Source organism: Bufo gargarizans, chromosome 10, assembly GCF_014858855.1.
Source record: "Bufo gargarizans isolate SCDJY-AF-19 chromosome 10, ASM1485885v1, whole genome shotgun sequence".
In the NCBI taxonomy this organism is placed as follows: domain Eukaryota; kingdom Metazoa; phylum Chordata; class Amphibia; order Anura; family Bufonidae; genus Bufo; species Bufo gargarizans.
The window spans coordinates 126,174,965-126,188,589 of record NC_058089.1 but is presented as its reverse complement, the minus strand read 5'-3'; positions in this window follow the sequence as shown (position 1 = coordinate 126,188,589).

Below are 13,625 nucleotides of genomic sequence, written 5' to 3'. Positions count from 1 at the left end.
TGGGAGTAGCAGCAGAATGACACAGTGGTCTGTATAAATTTAACGTCTGAGTTCCAAAATCTGTACCGGTCCCCAATCTACCATGTGCAATATAGTAATACTGGTGTCTTCTTTTTTAGCAGAGAGGGTATTATACCCCTGAACAAAGACATCTGACTGTGATGGTCTGGACCAAATGAAGAAAAAAAGGGAAGAAGATAACTCAAATCCATGGTTTTGCCCCTGACAGCTTTTTAAAGGGATTCTGTCACCTCGTTTTAGCTTATAGAGCTGCGGACATGCACGGCTAGATCACCGCTAGCATGTCCACAATATACATGTCCCATAAAGCGGTGTCCTTTTATTGTGTTTAAAAAAATGAGAGACATGTAAACGAGCCTGGTAAGGTGCCCAAGGGGCTGTACTAACCTTCTTGGTGCATCGCGAGATTACGGCAATCTAACTGTGAAGAAAGGAGGAGATTCGGAGGACGCAGGCGGTGCTGGGCTCCTTCACAGGGGCGCGTGGCTGGGCACCAAGATGGTTAGTGCAGCCCCTTGGGCACCTTACCAGGCTCATTTACATATCTATAAATTCATTTTTTTTTAACACATTAAAAGGATACCTCTTTATGGGACAGGTATATTGCGGACATACTAGCAGCGATCTAGCCGTGCATGTCTGCAGCTCTAAAGGGTAAAACGAGGTGACAGAATCCCTTTAAACGTGTTTTAATCTCTTTATCAGAAAGTCGGGTCACTTGCAATTAGGGAACGGGGGAGGGAACAATTTGCCTGCTCTGCCTAGGGCACCAAAATACCTCTTCTCGGCTCTGACTGTACTACTATACATTGTAATGAATTTCTTGCTTCAACAATATTAGTGCTGACTGTATTTGTAGAATCCTAGCTATGTGAGATTCTACTTCACTTGTGGTTTTCGAAGAGTGTGTGACTTTCAACTGGTTTTCCAGCACGTGGCAGGGAGATTTTCCCAAGAGAGTAACTGCTGGTTTTAATCACTGTGTCTCTTCTTCTTTCCCCTGTATAAGAGCATTTGTCACAATTATACTTGAGGCCTCTGTTGGCATTTCCTAGCAGGAATCGATAGTGTTGCAATTTCTAATGCTGTCTGTATCCCTTTGCTTCTAAAGCTTCTTACTTTCATGCTGCTAATGTTTGAGAAGTCTCAGAATATTAAATATTACCTGCAGGAATGCTTACTGACATTTAAAGTAAAAAAGAGCGATGATTAGTCTGGCCAGATACAAATTTATGTAATGAAGTGACATTCAAATATATATGCCTGAGCATGCCCATTTATCATCCTTTTGTATAACAGAGCGAAATAATACTTTCTCTTTTAAAGTTGAATGCTCTGAATGCTAACATTTATCTGACTGCAAATGAGGATGATCACATATGCATTAAATAATAGACAATTGAGCATATAGAGGATGTGCTTGACAGAGCTGTCTGCAGCTACGTATTCCCTCCTATTACTTTTTCGAAGGAATTAAACCTTCAAGAAAATAAAGGGAGAGACGCTAGTTGTAGTGATTAATGTACTTGCATTTACCTATACTAATATTTTGAGATGAGCAAAGTTTTAGAAAATTCGATTAGGACGCTTTACCAAATTTTTCACAAAAATTTGCTTTGTTCCAAACTAATTTGTCACGAAGCATGATAAATCAGCTATATCCCGGACTGCTGGAAGAGTGTATATCTGTGTACATCACTGTGCAGGGCAGCAACAGTTAGCACGCGTCAGTATGACTGGCAGGTCACATACAGTATATGGACATGCACATCGTTGTGCAAGCCACCAACAGTCCTAGCTAACCCATAGATAAACCAAAATAAAAGCATACAGCAGTCTTTAGTAAAATAAAAAAAGCACTGTGTGTCCCCTGCAAGACCTGTGTCCCAATGACTCTTTAGTGGAACAAAAGAAAGACATGGAGGCAGTGCCAATAAAGTCGTGAAGAAACAAAAAAAAAAGGTTCATTTAATCCATGCTTTTGCAGTGCAAACACATGCTTTTGAATCACTTATGTTAGCTACAAAATGATTGTGTGTCACTGTTAGGCTCAGTTCACACTTCACTGATTTGGTCAGTTACGGGTCAAAAACACAGAACATGTAAAAGGTCTTTCCATGATACCTTATCTGAGAGTAGAATTGACTCCTGATTTTGGCTCACCATACAGTAACTTCTGTAATAAACTTACCAAATAACTGAAGTGTAAACTCAACCTTACAGGTCAATGTTAGAGGCAGATATAATGTACTTTACTGTGTAGTGGCCAACGATTCTACTATAGAGAGAAAGAGCTATCAGATTTTACACCATCTGCGGTTTACACATAGATTGATAGATAGCCTGTTCTGCCAGACACAGTTTCTAATAAAGTGGGAAAGACCTGTCTCATTTCACTGTTTGTGGGGTGTCCACATTTATTGCTTACCTGTTCTGTTAGCCACCGATTCAAATAAAGTGGGAAAGAGCTGTCTCATCTTACACTGTTTCCTGCTTCCACATAGATTGATAGATAACCTATTTTATCAGCCACTGATATAAGTAGCGGCACAGTCACAGAGTGGGGAAGATGTCAGCAGTAAATTTGTGTTGACGTCACCATTTATTTTTCCCTTCTTCTGATCCGTCAGATGACTGACCCACAAAACATAGAAACATAGAATGTGTCGGCAGATAAGAACCATTTGGCCCATCTAGTCTGCCCAATATACTAAATACTATGGATAGCCCCTGGCCCTATCTTATATGAAGGATGGCCTTCTGCCTATCCCATGCATGCTTAAACGCCTTCACTGTATTTGCAGCTACCACTTCTGCAGAAAGGCTATTCCATGCATCCACTACTCTCTCAGTAAAGTAATACTTCCTGATATTACTTTTAAACCTTTGCCCCTCTAATTTAAAACTATGTCCTCTTGTAGCAGTTTTTATTCTTTTAAATATTCTTTCCTCTTTTACCTTGTTGATTCCCTTTATGTATTTAAAAGTTTCTATCATATCCCCTCTGTCTCGTCTTTCTTCCAAGCTATACATGTTAAGTTCCTTTAATCTTTCCTGGTAAGTTTTATCCTGCAATCCATGTACCAGTTTAGTAGCTCTTCTCTGAACTCTCTCCAAAGTATCAATATCCTTCTGGAGATATGGTCTCCAGTACTGAGCACAATACTCCAAATGAGGTCTCACTAGTGCTCTGTAGAGCGGCATGAGCACCTCCCTCTTTCTACTGGTAATTCCTCTTGCTATACACCCAAGCATTCTGCTAGCATTTCCTGCTGCTCTGTGACATTGTCTGCCTACCTTTAAGTCTTCTGAAATAATGATCCCTAAATCCCTTTCCTCAGATACTGAGGTTAGGACTGTATCACTGATTTTATATTCTGCTCTTGGGTTTTTACATCTTGCACTTATCAACATTAAATTTTAGTTGCCAGATTTTTGACCATTCCTCTAGTCCTTTTCCATTTGGTGTATTCCTCCAGGAACATCAACCCTGTTACAAATATTTGTATCATCAGCAAAAAGACACACCTTACCATTGAGGTCTTCTGCAATTTCGCTGATAAAGATATTAAACAATATGGGTCCCAGAACAGATCCCTGAGGTACCCCACTGGTAACAGGACCTTGGTCTGAATATACTCCATTGACTACAACCCTCTGTTGTCTGTCCCTCAGCCAGTGCCTAACCCATTCAACAATATGGGAGTCCGAGCCCAATGACTGTACTTTATTGATAAGTCTTCTATGTGGGACAGTATCAAAAGCCTTACTAAAGTCTAGATAAGCATTGTCTACTGCACCTCCGCCATCTATTATTTTAGTCACCCAATCAAAAAAATCAATAAGATTAGTTTGACATGATCTCCCTGAAGTAAACCCATGCTGTTTTTCATCTTTCAATCCATGGGATTTTAGATGGTCCACAATCCTCTCCTTAAGTATGGTTTCCATTAATTTCCCCACTATTGATGTCAGGCTTACTGGCCTATAGTTGCCCGATTCCTCCTTACTACCTTTCTTGTGAATGGGCACAACATTTGCTAATTTCCAATCTTCTGGGACGACTCCTGTTGCCAGTGATTGGTTAAATAAATCTGTTAATGGTTTTGCTAGTTCACCGCTGAGCTCTTTTAATAGCTTTGGGTGTATCCCATCAGGCCCCTGTGACTTATTTGTATTAATTTTAGACAGTTGACTTAGAACCTCTTCCTCTGTAAAGACACATGCATCAAAAGATTCATTAGTCTTCTTTCCTAACTGAGGTCCTTCTCCTTCATTTTCCTTTGTAAAAACTGAACAGAAGTATTTATTGAGGCAGTCAGCTAGTTCTTTATCTTCTTCCATATACCTTCCTTCTTTAGTTTTTAATTTGGAAATTCCTTGTTTTAGTTTCCTTTTTTCATTTATGTATCTGAAGAATGCCTTATCGCCTTTTTTCCCTGACTGAGCTAATTTCTCTTCTGCCTGTGCTTTAGAAGCTCTTATAACTTGTTTGGCCTCTCTCTGCCTAATCTTATAAATTTGTCTGTCATCCTCATTTAGTTTTTTTTTATAATTCCTAAATGCTATCTTTTTGTTTTTAATGATTTTGGCCACTTCTGCTGAGTACCACAGTGGGCTCTTCCTTTTTTTGCTTTTACTGACAAGCCTAATGCAATTTTCTGTTGCCTTCAATAGTGCCACTTTTAAGTAGTCCCATTTCTCCTGGACTCCAATGAAACTGTTCCAGTCTGATAGGGACTCGTGTACCACTAATCTAATTTTAGAAAAGTCAGTTTTTCTAAAATCTAAAACTTTTGTTTTTGTGTGGTGTGACTCAGTCACTGTACTTATAGTAAACCACACTGACTGGTGATCACTAGATGCCAAGCTTTCCCCTACAGTAATATCAGATACCAAATTCCCATTTGTGAATACTAAATCTAAAATGGCCTCCTTCCGGGTTGGCTCCTCCACTACTTTCTGTAGAGATAATCCCAGTAGGGAATTTAAAATATCTGTACCCCTGGCAGAACTAGCTATTTTGGTTTTCCAGTTTACATCTGGAAGATTGAAGTCTCCCATAATGATAACTTCCCCCTTCAATGTCATTTTAGCTATTTCCTCAACTAGTAGATCATCTAATTCTTTGACTTGGCTAGGTGGTCTATATTTCACACCTACAGGACATATCCTGTCTTTTTAGCATCCGACCTCACAAGATCAGTATTTGGTAAGTAATAGATCAGTATTTTCAAGGCTTAAACACGAGTGGGTCCAAAGCAGAGATGACATGTGATGGAAATATTTGAATGTCTTCTGTGCTTTGGACCCACTCCTGCTTTTTGCTTCCAAATCATGATCAAATCCTGATGCAATATACTGACTCTGTGATCGGGGCATAATAGATGCTCCAAAGACAGGATCTGTTGTATTTTTTACTTTTTGGATCTTCTGATGAATCAGAAGAAGGGCATAATAAAAGGTGACATCAACAAAGCCAAACAGGGACACTAGTAGCCCCAGAACAGAGGGTGGCCGCAGCATGAGGAGTCAACATAATGGCCCAGTCACACAGTGGGGAGAGTGGAAACAGCATGAGGAGTCAACATAGTGGCCCAGTCACAGAGTGGGGAGTGTGGCAAGAGCATGAGTAGCCAACATAGTGGCCCAGTCACAGAGTGGGGAAGGTGGCAACAGCCTGAGGATTCAACATAGTTGCCCAGTCACAGAGTGGGCAACAGCAGTGGCAGTAACTGCACAAGATGGTGGCAGTAGGGGAAGATGGCAGCACAGGCAGCAGGTGTGTGCCATCAGGCAGGTTGCAGTATCATAATAGTGGCTAATGCACCTGACCAGAAGTAATAGGCCATATTTCACAATGTTCTGATGTGGCAGCACACTGCAGTCAGAATATTACTGCCAGAATGATCTTGTCTGATACAGCAGACACCGGTGTTTGAAAATCCTGGCGGATCTACGCCTGATTCACCTTTATAAATGTTAATTTCTCAACATTGTGTGTTGAAAGGCAAGTTCTTTTTTGGGCAACTATGCCCCCAGCTGAACTAAACACCGGCTTTGATGCCACACTCCTGGCCAGGCAGGAAAGCTTGCACAGGGCAAAATCAGCTAGTTGTGGCCACAATTTTAGTTTGGCTGCCCAGTAGTCCAAGGGATATTGGTTGTGGGGTGACAGGGTGCAGTCCATGTATGCCACCACCTGCTGGTTCAGGTTCTGCTCCATGTCCTGCTGATTGCTGGATTCTTCAGTAGGCAGGTAAAAAAACCATGCTCATCAGAGACTCTAGACTCTAGTTATTGCTACTCCTGCCCCATGCCCAAGCAGTCATGGCAGTGTTGGAGTTTGAGCACATAAGGTTCCCGCCAGTTAGACTTTCGTGAGGATAGGCGATGGCACACATATTCAGCGACTAATTGACTACATAGGACGTCTCGATAAAAGTTGGGTTTATCATTCCTCTCAACAGGAGTTAAAAAGGCCCCCATTTTGGCCCAGTAGCAAGGGTCTAACATCTTGGAGAGCCAGTAGTCTTCTTTCTGCTAAATGGTGATAATGAGGCTGTCACTACGCAAGCAACTCATTCTGCATCTGTCCATTTGCACAAGGAAATCACAGGCTCTCCCTGCCTCCAACGCCACTACATAATGCCAAGGTCTTTCTGGGTCATCTGCTTGGTCTTCTTTATCGCCCTCCAGCTCCTCATACTCTTCTTGTTCCTCTCCTGTTGCTTGGCACATAAACCACCTATATCTGTACAGAATTAGTGGGCATTAATGTCCTCATCCTCCTCCTCGGCTAGTTCAGCCCCCACAGGGCCCAGATGGCCATGAGATGTAGGTCCACATCTCCTGTCCCTTGACCAGTCAGATTTATCAGCATCTGCTCTAGGATGTGAAGGAATAGAATGACATTATTCATCCAGTAGTCCAGGCGACTTACAAATTAACCAACCAAAAAATATATACCTACAACCATAGAATAATTACTTATTCAGACGTAAACCAACCTTTGGCAATACATTAAATACAAAATAACAATAGTAATGAAGATGCACAGGAATGCTGATCCTCCAAAATAGGGTGCTCACAGTCCCACAGTGTCACCCCACTGTTAGATAAAGCAAAATATTATAAATAGAAAGGCTGGGCACACCTAGGATATGAGGTCAAATGCTTTAATTAGTAGTGAAATAGAATAAAATTACAATAGGGTATAGACCACAATATATGTTAATTTATGGCATTCAACATTAATGCTCTAAAATATGTAAAAAGTAGCAGCAATATAAAAAAACAAAATACATTAATGACAGTGGAAGTAATAACGGTTGATATTAATACAATCTATAGCTTCCGCAATAATAATGTGTCCACCTAGGAAAAATATATATATGTGTGGAGACTCTGTTGCTTTGGAGCATACACAATGTTTGTGGATCCACCTGTGGAGAATAAAATAGTTTGTGGCCAACACAGTCCTCAGTTAGCCCTCGATGTGTCCAGAGAGGGGGGATTTAAAGTGCCGTCAATAGAGTCCTTCTGTAGAGTATTTACTGGGTGCAAATAGCCCGTACACTGTGCAATTAATGATCAATGAATGTTTGCATTAAACACTTTGTGCAAACATGCTGTCTACAATATATACACACCGTGTGCCTAACCCGGCGGCGTCCCGCTAGCTATCAGGGTTTAGGTTAAAGTGGTGTGCCGTCTTTGACTAGATTACTGTACCGGTTTTACAAGTAGGAACAGTCTTACCGGTATGATGGATCTCCGGTCTTATCTGCGGATTATTTCTTCTGTCCGGGGGAAGCTTGCTCAAGTTCGTTCTTTCAGTTAAGGAGGTACCGTTTATACAGCGTTAGATGTTTGCTCCACGTGGATGAGCTTGTGCGAGCAATGACGCTGTACTCCCTTCACCTTACGAGCTAGAACTTCTTACTTGATTACCGCGATGTCCTTAGATAGATCCGACGATGTGGTGCACTCACATAGGTTCGGGGGTCTGACCAGACACGTTTCGGGGTTGGGGTATCCCCTTCCTCAGTGGTAACCAGACCACCCGAACCGGCTCTCTTTTATACCTCAAAAGGTATTGGTTGCAAGACCCGAAGTGGACTCCGTTCCGGAAGTCAACTGATTTTCTTCATCGTATATAATTGTTTGAGTTTTCATTTTATTTAATCTAGCTAAAATAGTTATTTGCACAGTTCATTGCACTAGTGTTTTCACCATGTCAATTATAATAAATTTGTAATTGTCCTCTTGCTGGAAAAAGCGCAGTTGTGTACAATTTTTAATGTTGTTGCGTTTCTGTTGCATTATAATATACAGCTTCAACTTCCACAGTTTATTGGGATATAGTTTATGCTATTAATTAGCAGTCATACATTTTCGTTCACTGGTCACAGAATTTAACTAATAAATACATTTTTTTTTAAATAATAACAATGTTAAAAATAGTGACAAATAAAATATTTTAAGTAAAAGTCATGTTTTTAGAGGTAGTGTATATTGCAGATAATATATATTTAGAATATTAAAAATATATCATAAAAATATTAATGTTATCCAATATTCAAGATAAAATATAAGCAATAATAATTTTTGGTTCCATTTAATATAGCGCGGGATCATGAATAATGCAAATAGGCATATAGTGACTTATAGGCCACAGTTACAAAGACATCAATAATGTTAAAATATAAATGTTAAAATATAAATGAACAAAAGGATATGCAGCGAAAAGCGTCGGGAAATTCACACAATATCGAATTGCAATAATGGGTCTCATCTTAAGGTATTTGATTATGAAGTGTTTGTTATTTTTTCTTTTTAAATTTTTGTTCTAAGTTTGTAAATAAAGATATTATATTGTCAATAAAAATATATATAAGTATATTATCAGCAAAATTTTTTCTATATATTTATTATTTTTATTCATAAAATTAAGATGTATAAATCTGTGGAGACAGTCAAGTGGTGTTTGTGAGTGGGGGCCCACCGTCGAGGACGGAGCCCGCCGCAAAAGGTTTTCTACGGCGGGATCCATACTCCATAGCGGGCCCCCACCCCTCGAGTACTCTAAAGGAAACCAAATATTTCATATTCCGCATTGAGACCTTCTGGAATCATGGTTTCCAATTCAAATATTCTTTGGGTCTCCATCCTTGACATTTTACTTATATGGTTACCCTTCCTCCAACTTTTGGGTATTTTGTCTATCGCAGCGAATTTCAGACCAGATGGATCACTATTGTGCACATTTTTAAAATGTTGTGATAACGAGTGGGTCTCCACTCCTTTTTTAATATTAGATACGTGTTCCGCTAGGCGCTTTTTTAGTGTCCTTTTAGTCCTACCAATGTATTGCCTTTTACAGGGGCATTCTACAATGTAAATAACACTCTCTGTACTGCATGTTAAAAATTCTTTTATAATGTGTTTGTGTCCATTGGTAGTAGATGTTATTTCCTTAGTGTGTCTCCCAAAGGAAGTTAATTTACAGATATTACATTGACCACATCTAAAGAACCCCTTTAAGTCCATCCATCTACATAGTGATGAATTCTTATCTGTTTTGTCTTCTTTGACTGTGGGGGCTATCTTATTCCCTAGATTTGGTGCCTTAGTGAAAATAATCAGGGGTTTTGGAGGAATTATAGTGCCAATCGTTTTTTCTTTTTTTATTATTTCCCAATGTTTGTATATAATATTCCTTATTTTCTTGTGATCTGCATTGTATGGTAATATTAATTTTATTAGGTTCTCTCCCTGTTCTTTAGAAATCTTCTGTTTTTCTTTAAAAATATCTGTTCTTTCCATATTTTTCACTTTATTTAGAGCTACATCTAAAATTTCTTCTGGGTATTTTTTTGTTAAAAATTCAGTTTTCATATTATCAGCCTCCAATTCAAATTTTTCCATAGTTGTACAGTTGCGTCTTAAGCGTTGAAATTGGCCTTGAGGAATATTTGAAAGCCAGCTCGGCAAGTGGCAACTATTGAAAAGAATGTAACTATTGCGTGTTGAGGGCTTGATATATGTGCAAGTTTTGAGTTTATTTTCTTCAACATAAATCTTTAAATCTAAAAATTCTATATTTTCTTTGCTAGTTATGCCCGAAAATTTAAGATTTTGATTATTCTGATTAATAGATTTTAAAAATATATCTAATTGTTCGCGTCCTGACCGCCAAATAAAAAATACATCGTCGATGTATCTCTGCCAGAGCACCAGGCTCGTCCCCAGTATGGGGGCCACATTTCGCTCCTCCCATTCCGCCATAAATAAGTTTGCATAACTGGGGGCGAACCTGGTGCCCATGGCAGTACCTCGAGTTTGTATATAAAAATTTCCATTAAAATAAAAATAATTGTGGGTTAAAATAAGGTCAATGCCTTCTATCAAAAATTCAATCTGTTGGTCTGTTAGTATACCTTCTGTTGTTAACTGTTTTCCCACGGCTTCCTTGCCTTGATCATGGTCAATGATTGTGTACAAGGACTGGACGTCCAGTGATCCCATTATCCAATGTTCTTCAAATGTCATATTTTCTATCTTTTTTATGATTTGAGTCGTGTCTTTTACATATGATGGGACCTTTTTTACTCTAGTCTGAAGTAGAGTATCAATGTACATAGAGAGGTTTGCCGTCAAAGATTCTATTCCTGAGATAATTGGACGTCCTGGTGGGTTGTCCTTGTCCTTATGTATTTTTGGAATACAATAAAAAGCTGGTATACGTGGATATTTATTTAAAATAAATTCAAATTCTTCCTTATTTAAAATGTCACTATCTAGTCCCCTTTTACAAAATTGTTCTAAATGAATATAAAATTGATCAGTTGGATCCTTTAAAAGTTTCTGGTATGTACTGTTATCTGCTAATTGGCGTAAACATTCCATATTATATTTGTCGACATCTTGAATAACTATGGATCCTCCCTTGTCCGCTGGACGAATTACAATATTCTCATTCTTTTGTAGCAATTTAAGTGCTGCAATTTCACTTTGTGTGAGGTTATTTCATTTATACTTGGTGTTATTTTTTATCTTTTTTATATCCCTCATTACACATTCTTTAAAAGTGGTCATTTCCACACTTAGTTCATTCCTTGGATATTTTTTCAACTTATTTTTAAGTGATGTATGGACAACCTTGTCATTTTGCTTAATAGAGTTGACATCTCGGATTAATGGATTTTTTAAAAAATATTTTTTCAAACATAATTTTCTAAGAAATTTTTCTACCCCAACAAAAATTTCAAATTTATTGAGGGGTTTTGTTGGGGCGAATTTGAGGCCTTTATTAAGCAGTTGTTTTTGGGTTTCTGATAATATCACCGAACTTAAATTTATGATTGCATCATTTGTGATTATAAGTGACGTGGTCTGTGATGATAATGTCTTTTTTCGTGTTCCTCTTCTTGTCTTTCCCTTTCTTCGTGTTCTCTCTCTCTGTGATAGTGGTTGTGATTGTGATACTCGTTTTGTGTCGTGTAAGTTCCTCTCGTGTTTAGTGTCCTGTGATATTGTTGTACATTCTGGGGTTTGTTCCTCAGATTGTACTGGTGATCTGTATGTGTTTTTTTCTGTGTGATTTGTTTTTTTGGAGGGGGTGATCTTTGTCTTATTCGGGAGCGGTGATGTGGCGGAGTACGATCTAAAAAATGGTCTCTTTCCTCTAATATTTCGAATCTGTTTTGAGTTGGTATGTTAAAATTATCATTTATTATTGGTGTTTTTTCGGTGATATTAATTTCTCTTCCAATGTTTCTAACTGCCTCTATTGCTGTTGTATGTTCATCTAATTCTTCTCTATTTCTTTCTTCCCTATCTCTGCCTCCTCTTCTTCTATAGTTCAATTTTTTCACCTTTTTCTCTATTATTTCTTGTTCTAATTTATCTAGATTGTCGCATAATTTAGATTGTAAATTATTGTATTCTTCATTTTTGATAAATTTATCCATTATTATTTTTAATTCGGAGACTCGTTCATTGGTTGCTTCCAAAATTTCTATGCGTCTTTTAATTACTAATTTCGTACAAGCAACTGATTGTTCTTGCAACAACTCTTCCCATTCTTTATTGAATTGGGTGCTGCATAAGTCTTGTGCAGGGGTCTTATTGATTGATAGGCCTTTAGGGATTTTATTAATTTCAATGCTTCTTTTTAGCGTTTTGATCTCCCACCTTTGTTTAAGTTGGCGAATCAAAAGTGTTTCTAATTCTTTGAACACACTATACATACATATATCGTCATTTGTAATATCTCTGGATGTATTTTCAAAATGGAAATTTTCAACTTTTTGTTTTTGATTTTCCACATGTGTCCAAATATCCATGGTGGATCAACAGACCGTGCTATCTCCTCGGGTGACAAATAGTAAACAATATAACAATAGTAATGAAGATGCACAGGAATGCTGATCCTCCAAAATAGGGTGCTCACAGTCCCACAGTGTCACCCCACTGTTAGATAAAGCAAAATATTATAAATAGAAAGGCTGGGCACACCTAGGATATGAGGTCAAATGCTTTAATTAGTAGTGAAATAGAATAAAATTACAATAGGGTATAGACCACAATATATGTTAATTTATGGCATTCAACATTAATGCTCTAAAATATGTAAAAAGTAGCAGCAATATAAAAAACAAAATACATTAATGACAGTGGAAGTAATAACGGTTGATATTAATACAATCTATAGCTTCCGCAATAATAATGTGTCCACCTAGGAAAAATATATATATGTGTGGAGACTCTGTTGCTTTGGAGCATACACAATGTTTGTGGATCCACCTGTGGAGAATAAAATAGTTTGTGGCCAACACAGTCCTCAGTTAGCCCTCGATGTGTCCAGAGAGGGGGGATTTAAAGTGCCGTCAATAGAGTCCTTCTGTAGAGTATTTACTGGGTGCAAATAGCCCGTACACTGTGCAATTAATGATCAATGAATGTTTGCATTAAACACTTTGTGCAAACATGCTGTCTACAATATATACACACCGTGTGCCTAACCCGGCGGCGTCCCGCTAGCTATCAGGGTTTAGGTTAAAGTGGTGTGCCGTCTTTGACTAGATTACTGTACCGGTTTTACAAGTAGGAACAGTCTTACCGGTATGATGGATCTCCGGTCTTATCTGCGGATTATTTCTTCTGTCCGGGGGAAGCTTGCTCAAGTTCGTTCTTTCAGTTATGGAGGTACCGTTAAGGCTACTTTCACACTAGCGTTCGATCGGATCCGTTCTGAACGGATCCGATCATAATAATGCAGACGGAGGCTCCGTTCAGAACGGATCCGTCTGCATTATTTTTAGCATATAACAGCTAAGTGTGAAAATAGCCTCGTACGGATCCGTCCAGACTTTCAATGTAAAGTCAATGGGGGACGGATCCGCCTGAAGATTGAGCCATATTGTGGCATCTTCAAACGGATCCGTCCCCATTGACTTACATTGTAAGTCTGGACGGATCCGCACGCCTCCGCACGGCCAGGCGGACACCCGAACGCTGCAAGCAGCGTTCAGCTGTCCGCCTGTCCGTGCGGAGGCGAGCGGAGCGGAGGCTGAACGCCGCCAGACTGATGCAGTCTG